The 5,856-nt window shown below is 32.9% G+C and overlaps 1 long non-coding RNA gene across 1 annotated transcript; it reads right to left on the bottom strand.

Annotated features, from left to right (window-relative positions):
* Positions 1 to 2,009: 2,009 nt before the first annotated feature.
* On the bottom strand, positions 2,010 to 4,436 carry LOC136270951 (uncharacterized). The gene is made up of 3 exons (XR_010708804.1): positions 3,921 to 4,436; positions 3,429 to 3,528; positions 2,010 to 3,025 (listed from the first exon to the last, which is right to left on the bottom strand). It is a non-coding gene; the product is annotated as an uncharacterized lncRNA (long non-coding RNA).
* Between the last annotated feature and the right edge of the window lie 1,420 nt (positions 4,437 to 5,856).

The following is a 5,856-nucleotide window of genomic DNA, read 5'->3' as shown; positions in this document are numbered from 1 at the left end:
CACTTACAAGTTGGGATAAACCTTTTCTTTGTTAATAATATAATCTAATGTTTTACAATAGAACAGGATTTGATATCATTTTTTTAAAAATCCATTAAGTCCAAAGTGAACTTTTCATTTCCACCCGTGATGTACCAACTGATCAGATTTTAATATCATAAGCCTGTCAGTATTTAATAGATGACCCAGAGGGAGATATGAAAAGCTTGTTGGCCAATAAAAAGCTTACAATGGAGCAGTCTGTCAAATCATGTGCAAAAATATGATGTACACATTTAATTAATTATGCTGATTGCAACACACTTCATTCCTGATGAATATTCTTCTTTACACACAGTTTACCTTCCTACGTTTCACTACTTTACCTACATTAAAGGACATATCGCATGTTTTTCAATTTTCGGAATTTTTTAATTAAAATCATTCTATACTCATTATAAATCAAGTTTATTAACGTTTTCATAAAATATTCTGCCTAATTCGTGAGTTTGAAAGCGATGAAATTCAAATGTCGCGATATGCATATTTTCTCTCTCGATCTACCCGCCATGATGTGTGACGTCATATGCGACCTCGAGCGAGAAGGTGGTGTTAGCCATCTTAGTAATTGGATTAGATTTAAACGACAATTAAACTAATTATCACCTATTAAATTGTCGGTAACGGGACATGATGGTGTTCTGTGCCTCCTGCGGGTGATTTAGCCACCGAAAATGGGGATTTGAACTGTTGTTTGTTTAAGTTTCCCTTACGAAAGTATGCGGAAATCTTGTGACAAATAGGGGTCTATCTGTCGACGAGAGGATTTATAAATAAACATTCAATTCATATATTATTAATTATATGGTACATTTTTATAATTATAGTTTCATAAATAAATCTTATTCATTTCTCAAAAAGAAAAAAAATAGAAGTTTATGCACAGGGGCCTGTGTACAAAACGCAAGTTCATCGGAGGAAAATAACGAGAGGGGACGCCATTTTGGATACCACCTCGCTTCATTAGCTGTTTTCTTTTTCTTATTGTTAAACTATACGTTCATGTATGCATCGGTTTTGTATAAATGATTTCTTCATTCATACATGTGGCTCACCTCTGCAGAAATCATAATTTTAGTACGGGAGGTGAGATTTCTATGAGTTTTATCAGGGACGTATATAGTATATACGTCCCTGGTTTTATTTTTTGTGGGAGAAGTCATGGATCGAGTTGTCGATATTGATTGTTTACGCGAGAAATAGACAAAGTTTGTTGATATACATTTATACGTACAAGGATAAAAAAAAATACGGAGATGGGATCTTACAGAAATAAACAATAATTAAGGAAAACGTTCTTGCTTGCTTTTATAATCCAGTGTAATATAGAGTAAACAACCTTAGAAAGTTGTGATCAGTTACTGCCGAAGAAACAAACTTCTTGTGCACCACAGTTTTACAATAATGAACATTCTGAGTCGTTAGGAACGCCAAAAACCAAGACTGTTGTAGATTTTAATAAATAAACACCTTTAACAGATTTATTTGAGCTACAATCCTTACTAAGTTGTGTTTACAATGTTTACACGTCGATAAATTTGATCGTTATTGCCGACTTCATCGTCGCTTCTTCGGCTAAATCATCGTATTTTATCAGTACTGGTGGCTCAAACATGTACGACTGAATAATAAGATTCTTTTAATTTAGTCAGCATGTAAAAAAAATAACTTACATGGTGAATGAATGTCAAAATTTAAAGAAGATAATGCTAATCCTACAATTTGTTTACAATCAGCTGTTCGAAGAAGGTCGCATGTGACGTCACTGTACCACGTGACACGCTATCTAATTAACGAGTTTTTAAACGATCGGGGCTATAATTTAAATTGATATTATGGCTAATTACCGCTTTTATACCGTTAACAAACTATTAGGAGTAATTATTAGATACACAAGGAAGCCAAAAAATGTAAAATGTCGTATACTTTAGAAACATGCGATATGTCCTTTAATATTTTTAAATCCAAGACATGAAGTAAAATATACATTGTTTATATATGACAAGTATTACTACATGTACATGTACTTGCTTTTTTGTAGCATGAATGTATAAAATACAAAGTATCACACAGATCATTCACCTTACAATTCTCATCAATACCAGCATTTTACCTATGATATAAAAGCTAATTCCAATTATATATTAGTTACATAACACAGATTAAAATAAAACCCACATGGAAACAACTTTCCATCCAAGTAATTTTGTTATATAAAAATTGTAATACATGGGGTATATGTTGTCTTTATATATTTTCATATACGACATAATTGAATATTGTTTGGTGTATTTTATCATTTCTATGACCCATGCATTCATCTCCTAATGCAGTGTTTTTACATTTAAGATTGGTTTCTTAATTTTCCATATATTGCTGCAAATAAAAACTAAGTTATCAATAAATGTTTAAACAAAGAAAATGGAAAAAAAAGTAGTTAACACTTATCAACTTGGAGGTGTGAGGATATATGTTACATGGAGTCTAATATTTTATGCAATATTTGCAAATATAACAAATTATTTAAGAAAATGAAAGTTAATATCTGCAAGGTCTGATCAATCATTTAATAAGTCTAAACCATGTGTTTTTCTAAGATTCAAGCTTACAGACAGACATTGTAATATACTGGTATTTGATCATATAAAAAAGTACTTTTATAGTTTATAGGTTTTTTGAAATGAAAATACTTTACAGTTAAAAAGTCTTGTTCTGCAGAGGTTTAGTCGGGTCGTAGAGATGTGTCCATTCGAATCAATAAGGAGTGTCCTAAATGGCTGTTGTTGATGTAACCCGAGTCGTAGTTTATGGAAATAGGCCTTTTTGGGGGACTTTTGAGCATTGTCCAGACCGGTGAAGCACTCATATGATCACATCATGGCTACATCAGACTTAGAAGTTCTGGACAGTGGTAGCATTAAAATTCTTCTTCTTGCGATGAACTTGTTCCTTTCACTGGGCTGTACTTTATGTCTGTTCTATTTATCTTAAACATGAATAATAAAGTTTAATTTCGATTTTTAAACAATTAACATAAGGCATTCAGCCTAACATGTAATAAAAGCATTCTGAATAACATTCTGAATACAGAAGCTACTATGCAGTTGCCAGTTGCTGTTTAAACTATGTCATATAATGACTACAGTAGTATCTGGTCTAAAACGTTTCATTTTATGTTTGAAGCTATGTTATTTTCATTTTGATTCAATTATTGTTTGTTGGACAATGGAAAAACTTATCAACAATAAGTGTGTTTCACCCCCCCCCCCCCATCAACCTCCTTTTCAAGAACTTAGACCTGGATTTCCCAAAAATAACTACTGTAAATTATAAACATCCAACACATGTACATAAGTTAATGGTGAAAATAATCAATTTCAAAGCAATACCTTGCGTTCACATCGTCCAGCTGGTCAAAACATTCACCCGAATCACAGATCAGAGGATGCAACTAATCACCGGAAACATTGACTTTGTATGCTGTCAATGCTGAAAAAGAAAAACGTGAAAGATTTCATTTTCCGGATTTAATTAATGAATTTTTTTCGTTACATTTAGAGTTTGTAAATTGTATAATGTGCGAAAGATTCATTGTTCGTCTTGTTTACCAACCAAGCATTCATATATTAGGGACGTTTATATAATTATATATTTGTATACCCTGGATAATCTTGATTATCATGCATATAAAGTTGGTTAATGGTAAACTTGGTCAAAACGTATATTTAAAAGAGATACGGTGATAAAAATTATAACGCCGAACCAAGTTTGAAAAAATGACGCCATCTTGATTTGATGGCGCGAGATCTCGTTTACAAATGAGAGATAAACTAGAGCCTTGAAAATGTTATTGGGAGTATCTATATTGTGAATTAAGTTACCTTGACATGAGTTCTTCGTTCCTGCATTATCTCCTTGTTGTAGAGGCTATTAATGCTTCTCAATTCTCCATTTTACAACAGCACCTTCTTGTCCATTTTAACCTTCGCTCGGAATCATAAAGTGCGCCAATGCTGACCAATCAGAACCCGCTAAATCTTGGAAAAGTGCATCTTGGGATAGTTTAAAATGAATAATGTTTAATCAAAATTATCATTTTTTACCGAATAGTATACTTTTTACATGTATATTTATTTAAAATAAGAACTGTCGGAGTCAGTATTTCCTGGTTAAATACGACAAAGTATTGGCGTGTGTTTGTTACAATTGTATTTGTAACACGTGATTAACCAAAAAAATGGCCGACCGTTTGTTTACAAATGTCTAATGAAATTAAACAAGTTTTAATGAGACATATGTATCAGATTTTGTCTTTAACTATATTTTATTTACATGTACTGATGATTTTGCCAAACTAAATATGATAGAGCCATATATATATAGTTTATTGACAAGTTAGTCTTGACTTGTCCAATTTTCACCGCGATTCTAAGCACGGTCATATTCTTATTCAAAATATAGAGGTGTGAAAATGACAGAGCAGGTTCTGCATGAACACACAGAAATCACAAATATAATTAGATGCCGATCAATTAACGGGTCCGGTTAACAGCGTTCACCCGTACGGTGAATTTACAACTACGATGAATTGATAGCAATTATTTTACAGTTACACATGTGCACTGATTGGTCATGCGATGAACAGTACGTTAAGAATACTTATGAAATTAGAATACAACGCGTTAAACAAGCCGGGAAGTAAGACGTACACGTCGGACTGATATATAAACAAAATATAGTTTTAATTATTTGGTATATTTTCTACATCAAATGTATACGAATGTATAATCAAATTTAAAAAATGGGATTAAAAATCACGTGCACCACAAGGGTAGTGCTGGATTTTAAACTGATTTTGTAATATAACGTATAACTTCAGTAAAATTATAAATAATGCTTATTATATCTTATAACAGAAACATGTGCATGTTTCATAAACATGTATCAATATCTGTGTTTACAGTACAGAAAGTAAATACAAAGTATAGAAATGCACAAATCACATAGGCGTCGAAACAGGGGGGGGGGGGGGGGGGGCTTAGTGCAAAGTTAGACTTAACCAATGGGCATATAGCCCCCCCCCCCCCCACTTTTTCTCGCCGGAAATGTAATTGTTCCTAAATTTACCTTGAAAGATTGAGAAGTTGGAGTAATGGACATACTAGCCCCCCCCCCCCCCCCCCCCCCGACACGGATTAGGTATTTCATGATTTTGGGGAAAAAAATTTGGGTAGGGAAATTTATTTTCGGAAGTATATAGTATAGGTATATCCCCCCCCCCCCCACCCCACGGATTAGGATTTTCATGATTTTGGGAATTAGGGTTTTTTAGGGTTTTTCCTCAATATTTCTGAGGATTAGTCTAGCCCCCCCCCCCATTTTCAATTTGCTTCCGACGCCAGTGAATCATGATACAGTCATACATGCAGTAAAGTCTGAAATGCATGTAAATAATTAAACAATTATTATATTAGACTCAAACTCCAAGTGGGTTTTACTTGTTATTATCAACTGTAGAATTTAAAAAAAAAAATTCCTGTGTACATGTGTTGGCGTGGCATTAAAAAAGAAATGAATTAGCTCTAAACTTCAGGTTGTACGAATATTTGGTACGATTTGTAAAAATTTACAACGACTTTACCTTAATTTGTTTGCTTAATTAGTTACTGTACCTCAAGGTTCATTCAAATGATAACTAAATGATTTAAGAAGGAGTCTTACAAAATAGGTATATTAATTTATTTTACTAAATAATTATAATTTACTTATCAGTTTTACTAACTCAGGTACACACAAATTGAAAAAAAATTCCCGCCG

Source organism: Magallana gigas, chromosome 8 (genome assembly GCF_963853765.1).
Source record: "Magallana gigas chromosome 8, xbMagGiga1.1, whole genome shotgun sequence".
In the NCBI taxonomy this organism is placed as follows: Eukaryota; Metazoa; Mollusca; class Bivalvia; order Ostreida; family Ostreidae; genus Magallana; species Magallana gigas.
The sequence above is the reverse complement of the archived record's forward strand: the minus strand, read 5'-3'. Positions and strand labels throughout refer to the sequence as shown.